Source organism: Syngnathus scovelli, chromosome 4 (genome assembly GCF_024217435.2).
Source record: "Syngnathus scovelli strain Florida chromosome 4, RoL_Ssco_1.2, whole genome shotgun sequence".
NCBI classification, from domain to species: domain Eukaryota; kingdom Metazoa; phylum Chordata; class Actinopteri; order Syngnathiformes; family Syngnathidae; genus Syngnathus; species Syngnathus scovelli.
The window spans coordinates 260,001-268,332 of NC_090850.1; the positions used below are offsets into that span (position 1 = coordinate 260,001).

At 53.9% G+C, this 8,332-nt stretch overlaps 1 non-coding gene and 2 pseudogenes across 1 annotated transcript; all 3 read left to right on the plus strand.

Moving 5' to 3' along the window:
• Nucleotides 1-2,013: 2,013 nt before the first annotated feature.
• Nucleotides 2,014-2,132, plus strand: LOC125967898 (5S ribosomal RNA). The gene has a single exon (XR_007480962.1). It is a non-coding gene; the product is annotated as a 5S ribosomal RNA (ribosomal RNA).
• Nucleotides 2,133-6,142: 4,010 nt separating this feature from the next.
• LOC125967837 (5S ribosomal RNA) lies at nt 6,143-6,261 on the plus strand (annotated as a pseudogene).
• An 842-nt stretch (nt 6,262-7,103) lies between these two features.
• LOC125967895 (5S ribosomal RNA) lies at nt 7,104-7,222 on the plus strand (annotated as a pseudogene).
• Nucleotides 7,223-8,332: the final 1,110 nt, after the last annotated feature.

The window sequence follows — 8,332 nt, forward strand, 5'->3', positions numbered from 1 at the left end:
GCGGTGCTTATAAACAGCCGATCCGCTCGGCGGGGGCTATTTTCGGCCACTTGGCTCGTGCGCACGGCCTCCCGGATGTGCCGGGCGGGTGCGCGAGCTCGCCGGCCGCTGGAAGTCGAATGAGGCGCCGCGACCACCTCCGCGGTGCTTATAAACAGCCGATCCGCTCGGCGGGGGCTATTTTCGGCCACTTGGCTCGTGCGCACGGCCTCCCGGATGTGCCGGGCGGGTGCGCGAGCTCGCCGGCCGCTTGAAGTCGAATGAGGCGCCGCGACCACCTCCGCGGTGCTTATAAACAGCCGATCCGCTCGGCGGGGCCTATTTTCGGCCACTTGGCTCGTGCGCACGGCCTCCCGGATGTGCCGGGCGGGTGCGCGAGCTCGCCGGCCGCTGGAAGTCGAATGAGGCGCCGCGACCACCTCCGCGGTGCTTATAAACAGCCGATCCGCTCGGCGGGGGCTATTTTCGGCCACTTGGCTCGTGCGCACGGCCTCCCGGATGTGCCGGGCGGGTGCGCGAGCTCGCCGGCCGCTGGAAGTCGAATGAGGCGCCGCGACCACCTCCGCGGTGCTTATAAACAGCCGATCCGCTCGGCGGGGGCTATTTTCGGCCACTTGGCTCGTGCGCACGGCCTCCCGGATGTGCCGGGCGGGTGCGCGAGCTCGCCGGCCGCTTGAAGTCGAATGAGGCGCCGCGACCACCTCCGCGGTGCTTATAAACAGCCGATCCGCTCGGCGGGGGCTATTTTCGGCCACTTGGCTCGTGCGCACGGCCTCCCGGATGTGCCGGGCGGGTGCGCGAGCTCGCCGGCCGCTTGAAGTCGAATGAGGCGCCGCGACCACCTCCGCGGTGCTTATAAAAAGCCGATCCGCTCGGCGGGGGCTATTTTCGGCCACTTGGCTCGTGCGCACGGCCTCCCGGATGTGCCGGGCGGGTGCGCGAGCTCGCCGGCCGCTGGAAGTCGAATGAGGCGCCGCGACCACCTCCGCGGTGCTTATAAACAGCCGATCCGCTCGGCGGGGGCTATTTTCGGCCACTTGGCTTGTGCGCACGGCCTCCCGGAGTTGCCGGGCGGGTGCGCGAGTTTGCCGGCCGCTGGAAGTCGAATGAGGCGCCGCGACCACCTCCGCGGTGCTTACAAACAGCCGATCCGCTCGGCGGGGGCTATTTTCGTCCACTTGGCTCGTGCGCACGGCCTCCCGGATGTGCCGGGCGGGTGCGCGAGCTCGCCGGCCGCTGGAAATCGAATGAGGCGCCGCGACCACCTCCGCGGTGCTTATAAACAGCCGATCTGCTCGGCGGGGGCTATTTTCGGCCACTTGGCTCGTGCGCACGGCCTCCCGGATGTGCCGGGCGGGTGCGCGAGCTCGCCGGCCGCTGGAAGTCGAATGAGGCGCCGCGACCACCTCCGCGGTGCTTATAAAGTGCCGATCCGCTCGGCTTGGAGCTATTTCCGGCCTCCCGTTGGTGCCGGGCGGCGTGCGCGAGCTCGCCGGCCGCGATCTCCTCCGCGGTGCTTATAAACAGCAGCATGCGCACGGCCTCCCAGAATTTGAAGACATTTCGTCAATAAATTTCGCATATTGAATTTTGAAGTCTAATATAATGCAACAATTGAGCTCGACTTATACAAAGGATATATCATAAAATCGTAAATTTCCGTCGAATTTTAGGGGGTCGACTTATACACCGAGTCGACCTGTATACCGGAAAATACGGTAAATACGATTAAATAAAATGATACGACTGGCATAAAAACAAATATAAACCACATAAAAATAAAAGTCACCATTACGTTGAATTATTGGGAGCACCGAGCTTGTTTCTCAGAAACGAGCCGGTCCCATCCAGGCGTAATCGGAGACAATGAAACCCGAAGTGGTTAAGGTTTGTCTTTTAATGCAGGATGCTTGGTCTCCATGTGCCGAAGCAGTTTTGAAGGCTTCATTGGCTCGCTCGCTAGTTTCAGGGGCGATTGTGTCTATAAAATGCAAAATGTTGGGTCACCTCACGGCTTACGGCCATACTACCCTGAGAACCCCCGATCTCGTCCGATCTCGGAAGCTAAGCAGGGTCGGGCCTGGTTAGTACTTGGATGGGAGACCGCCTGGGAATAACAGGTGCTGTAAGCTTTTTCTTTTTCTTATGTGCACTTCAATCGTTTAAGAAGCTATTTTTTACAACACCCATCACGAATGGCATCTGGAAACAGCAAGCCTAATTTAAACTCCGACATTAAAACTATAACACGAGTTTGAAAGCTATATTATGTGGTGACATCCACAGCATTGTAGTTAAATTTTTTACCGCTAGAGAGCAGACTATGTACAGTGAGCATGGCTCCCTGTGAACTCAAAGCAGCAGGCTTGACTTGTAAAAGAACCCAACACAACACTTCCATGAAGTGTTTTTAAACTTTTCAAGGCATTTATTTTGATTCAGCAAAATGCAGGTCGCAACGGCAAATTCGTGCTACCGCATAAAAAGCTGTCAATAACTTTTCATGATAGCCATGTTTCCAGAAAACACCAAAAGCCTTGGAAGAAAGCCTGTTTCGGCCCTGGTTGTCCATCCATCCATCCATCTTCTTCCGCTTATCCGGGGTCGGGTCGCGGGGGCAAGAGCTTCAGGAGGGACTCCCAGACTTCCCTCTCCCCAGCCACTTCATCCAGCTCATCCCGGGGGATCCCAAGGCGTTCCCAGGCCAGCTGAGAGACATAGTCTCTCCAGCGCGTCCTGGGTCGTCCCTGGGGTCTCCTACCGGTGGGACATGCCCGGAACACCTCCCCAGGGAGGCGTCCAGGAGGCATCCTGATAAGATGCCCGAGCCACCTCATCTGGCTCCTCTCAACGTGGAGGAGTAGCGACTCTACTCCGAGTCTCTCCCGGATGACCGAGCTTCTCACCCTATCTCTAAGGGAGAGCCCGGACATCCTGCGGAGAAAACTCATTTCGGCCGCTTGTATCCGAGATCTCGTTCTTTCGGTCACGACCCATAGCTCGTGACCATAGGTGAGGGTAGGAGCGTAAATCGACCGGTAAATTGAGAGCTTTGCCTTTTGGCTCAGCTCTCTCTTCACCACAACGGACCGGTACAGGGTCCGCATTACTGCCGACGCTGCACCGATCCGCCTGTCGATCTCACGCTCCATCCTCCCCTCACTCGTGAACAAGACTCCAAGATACTTGAACTCCTCCACTTGGGGCAGGATCTCATCCCCGATCCGGAGAGGGCATTCCACCCTTTTCCGATCGAGGACCATGGACTCGGATTTGGAGGTGCTGACCCTCATCCCGACCGCTTCACACTCGGCTGCGAACCGTTCCAGCGAGAGCTGGAGATCACGGCCTGAAGAAGCCAACAGCACCACGTCATCTGCAAAAAGCAGAGACGCGATGCTGAGGTCCCCAAACCGGACCCCCTCAACGCCTCGGCTGCGCCTAGAAATTCTGTCCATAAAAATTATGAACAGAATCGGTGACAAAGGGCAGCCTTGGCGGAGTCCAACCCTCACTGGGAACGAATCCGACTTACTGCCGGAAATGCGGACCAGACTCTGGCATCGGTGATAGTACAGGGACCGAACCGCCCTTATCAGTTGGCTCGGCACCCCGTACTCCCGAAGCACCCTCCACAGAACCTCCCGAGGGACACGGTCGAACGCCTTCTCCAAGTCCACAAAACACATGTGGACTGGTTGGGCAAACTCCCATGCACCCTCGAGGATCCTGCCGAGGGTGTAGAGCTGGTCCACTGTTCCACGGCCAGGACGAAAGCCACACTGCTCCTCCTGAATCCGAGGTTCGACCTCCCGACGGACCCTCCTCTCCAGCACCCCTGAATAGACCTTACCAGGGAGGCTGAGGAGTGTGATTCCCCTGTAATTGGAACACACCCTCCGGTCCCCCTTCTTAAAGAGGGGAACCACCACCCCAGTCTGCCAATCCAGAGGCACTGTCCCCGATATCCACGCAACGTTGTAGAGGCGTGTCAGCCATGACAGCCCCACAACATCCAGAGCCTTTAAGAACTCTGGGCGGATCTCATCCACCCCCGGGGCCTTGCCACCGAGGAGTTTTTTAACTACCTCAGTGACTTCGACCCCAGAGATTGGAGAATCCGCCTCAGAGTCTCTAGGCCCTGCTTCCTCAATGGAAGGCGTGTAGGTGGAATTGAGGAGGTCTTCGAAGTATTCTCCCCACCGACTCACGACGTCCCGAGTCGAGGTCAGCAGCACGCCATCCCCACTGTAAACAGTGTTGACGTTGCACTGCTTCCCCCTCCTGAGACGCCGGATGGTGGACCAGAATTTCCTCGAAGCCGTCCGAAAGTCATTCTCCATGGCCTCACCGAACTCCTCCCACGCCCGGGTTTTTGCCTCAGCAACCGCCGAAGCCGCGTTCCGCTTGGCCATCCGGTACCTGTCAGCTGCCTCCGGAGTCCCGCAGGCCAAAACGGCCCGATAGGACTCCTTCTTCAGCTTGACGGCATCCCTTACCGCCGGTGTCCACCAGCGGGTTCGGGGGTTGCCGCCACGACAGGCACCAATGACCTTACGGCCACAGCTCCGGTCGGCCGCCTCAACAATGGAGGCGCGGAACATGGTCCACTCGGACTCAATGTCCCCCGCCTCCCCCGGGACGTGGGAAAAGCTCTGCCGGAGGTGGGAGTTGAAGCTCTTCCTGACAGGAGATTCTGCCAGACGTTCCCAGCAGACCCTCACAGAGCGTTTGGGTCTGCCAGGTCGGACCGGCATCTTCCCCCACCATCGGAGCCAACCCACCACCAGGTGGTGATCAGTTGACAGCTCCGCCCCTCTCTTCACCCGAGTGTCCAAAACATGCGGCCGCAAATCCGATGACACGACTACAAAGTCGATCATCGAACTGCGGCCTAGGGTGTCCTGGTGCCAAGTGCACACATGGACACCCTTATGTTTGAACATGGTGTTTATTATTGAAAATCCGTGTCGAGCACAGAAGTCCAACAATAGAACACCGCTCGGGTTCAGATCAGGGGGGCCGTTCCTCCCAATCACGCCCTTCCAGGTCTCACTGTCATTGCCCACGTGAGCATTGAAGTCACCCAGTAGAACGATAGAGTCCCCAGAAGGAGCGCTCTCCAGCACTTCCTCCAGGGACCCCAAGAAGGGTGGGTACTCTGAGCTGCTGTTTGGTGCATAGACACAAACAACAGTCAGGACCCGTCCCCCCACCCGAAGGCGGAGGGAGGCTACCCTCTCGTTCACCGGGGTGAACCCCAATGTGCAGGCGCCCAGCCGGGGGGCAATAAGTATACCCACACCTGCTCGACGCCTCTCACCGTGGGCAACTCCAGAGTGGAAGAGAGTCCAACCCCTCTCGAGAGGGCTTGTACCGGAACCCAAACTGTGTGTGGAGGCTAGTCCGACTATATCTAGTCGGAATCTTTCTGCCTCGCACACCAGCTCGGGCTCCTTTCCAGCCAGAGAGGTGACATTCCATGTCCCAAGAGCCAGCTTCTGCAGCCGGGGATCAGACCGCCAAGGTCCCCGCCTTTGGCTGCCGCCCAGCTAACATTGCACCCGACCCCTTCGGCCCCTCCCACAGGTGGTGAGCCCATGGGAAGGGGGACCCACGTTTCCATTTCGGGCTATGCCCGGCCGGGCCCCATGGGCGAAGGCCCGGCCACCAGACGCTCGCCTTCGAGCCCCGCCTCCAGGCCTGGCTCCAGAGGGAGGCCCCGGTGACCCGCGTCCGGGCGAGGGAAAACTAAGTCCATTTATATTACTCATCATAAGAGGCTTGTGAGCCGTGCTTTGTCTGGCCCCTCACCTAGGACCCGTTTGCCATGGGTGACCCTACCAGGGGCATGAAGCCCCCGACAACATTGCTCCTAGGATCATAGGGGCACGCAAACCCCTCCACCACGATAAGGTGACGACTCGCGGAGGGGGGCCCTGATTGTAAAAAAAAAAAAAGAAAAACAAAAGGGAAGGGTGACCGTCCGGGAATACCAGGTGCTGAAAGCCTTTTTTTTTTTTTTTTTCCCACGTCAATTGTGAAAGGAAACTTTTACCACAGCCATCAAGTCCCGCCGCTGCTTGGCATGGTTTCAGGGGCGATTGTGTCTATAAAATGAAAAATTCTGAGCGGTCTCACGGCTTACGGCAATACTACCCTGAGAGCGCCCGCTCTCGTCCGATCTCGGAGGCTAAGCAGGGTCGGGCCTGGTTAGTACTTGGATGGGAGACCGCCTGGGAATACCAGTTACCGTAAGCTTTTTTTTTTTTTTTTTTTTCTTATGTGCACTTCAATCGTTTAAGCCAAGAACTTTTTACAGCACCCATCACGAATGGCATTCGGAAACTGCAAGCCTAGTTTGAACTCCGACACTGAAACTACAACACGAGTTTAAAACCTACATTGTGTGGCGACAGCCATAGCATTGCAGTTCACGTTTTTACCGCTAGAGGACAGACTATGTACAGTGAATAAAGAGCATGGCTCCCTGTGAACTCAAAGCAGCAGTCTTTACTTGTAAAAGAACCCAGCACAACACATTGCGCTTCCATGTAGTGTTTTTACCTTTTTCATGACATTTATTTTGATACAGCCAAATGCAGGTTTTGTGCACTTCACTTTTCCGTTGGGCATTCGCGTGGAACCCTATTCCAGTTACGGCCAGATTCTTTTAGACTAGTGGTCCCCAAACTTTCTTGCGCCACGGACCGGCTACGCGTCAGAAATATTTTTGCGGACCTGCCTTTATATATATAAATAAACAATAAATCTATATGAATAAATACTACATTTATAATAAATATATATAAATAGGATTAAATAAAATGATACGACTGGCATAAAAACAAATATAAACCACATAAAAATAAAAGTCACCATTACGTTGAATTATTGGGAGCACCGAGCTTGTTTCTCAGAAACGAGCCGGTCCCATCCAGGCGTAATCGGAGACAATGAAACCCGAAGTGGTTAAGGTTTGTCTTTTAATGCAGGATGCTTGGTCTCCATGTGCCGAAGCAGTTTTGAAGGCTTCATTGGCTTGCTCGCTAGTTTCAGGGGCGATTGTGTCTATAAAATGCAAAATGTTGGGTCACCTCACGGCTTACGGCCATACTACCCTGAGAACGCCTGATCTCGTCTTATCTCGGAAGCTAAGCAGGGTCGGGCCTGGTTAGTACTTGGATGGGAGACTGCCTGGGAATACGAGGTGCTGTAAGCTTTTTCTTTTTCTTATGTGCACTTCAAGCTCTTTTTTTTTTTTTTTTCTTATGTGCACTTCAATCGTTTAAGCCAAGACCTTTTTACAACACCCATCACGAATGGCATTCGGAAACTGCAAGCCTAGTTTGAACTCCGACACTGAAACTACAACACGAGTTCAAAACCTCTATGTACAGTGAATAAAGAGCATGGCTCCCTGTGAACTCAAAGCAGCAGTCTTTACTTGTAAAAGAACCCAGCACAACACATTGCGCTTCCATGTAGTGTTTTTACCTTTTTCATGACATTTATTTTGATACAGCCAAATGCAGGTTTTGTGCACTTCACTTTTCCGTTGGGCATTCGCGTAGAACCCTATTCCAGTTACGGCCAGATTCTTTTAGACTAGTGGTCCCCAACCTTTCTTGCGCCACGGACCGGCTACGCGTCAGAAATATTTTTGCGGACCTGCCTTTATATATATAAATAAACAATAAATCTATATAAATAAATACTACATTTATAATAAGTATATATACCGTATTTGCCGGTGTATTGGTCGACCTTTTTCGATCCAAAATCGACCGAAAAAAATCGACCTCGACTTATACACCGAGTCATAAAATTTAACTTCGTATTCATCGCTGACGATATTGTTCTAATGGCACAGTCAGAACAGACCCTCCAAGAGATACTGAATACTGTTGTGGAGGCAAGTGAAAGGAAAGGACTGGCTCTAAATATATCAAAAACAGAAAGCATGACGATCTCAAAAAAGCCTATAGCACCAACATGCAAACTACAAAGTCATGGCGCACAGGTAAAACAAGTTAACAAGTTCAAATATCTGGGCTATTCCATTACATCAGACGGGAAATGCATATCAGAGGTACAAAAACGCATTGCCATAGCGAAAGTCACAGCTGTCCCCAGTCATGACCAACAGAAACATCAAAACTACAACCAAATTCAGAATACTAAAGGCATATGTATGGTCGGTTCTCTTGTATGGATGCGAATGCTGGACAATCGACAGCAGCATAAGGAAAAAACTAGAGGCAACAGAGATGTGGTTCCTCAGAAGAATTCTGAAGATATCATGGAAGGAAAAACGGACAAATCAGGAGGT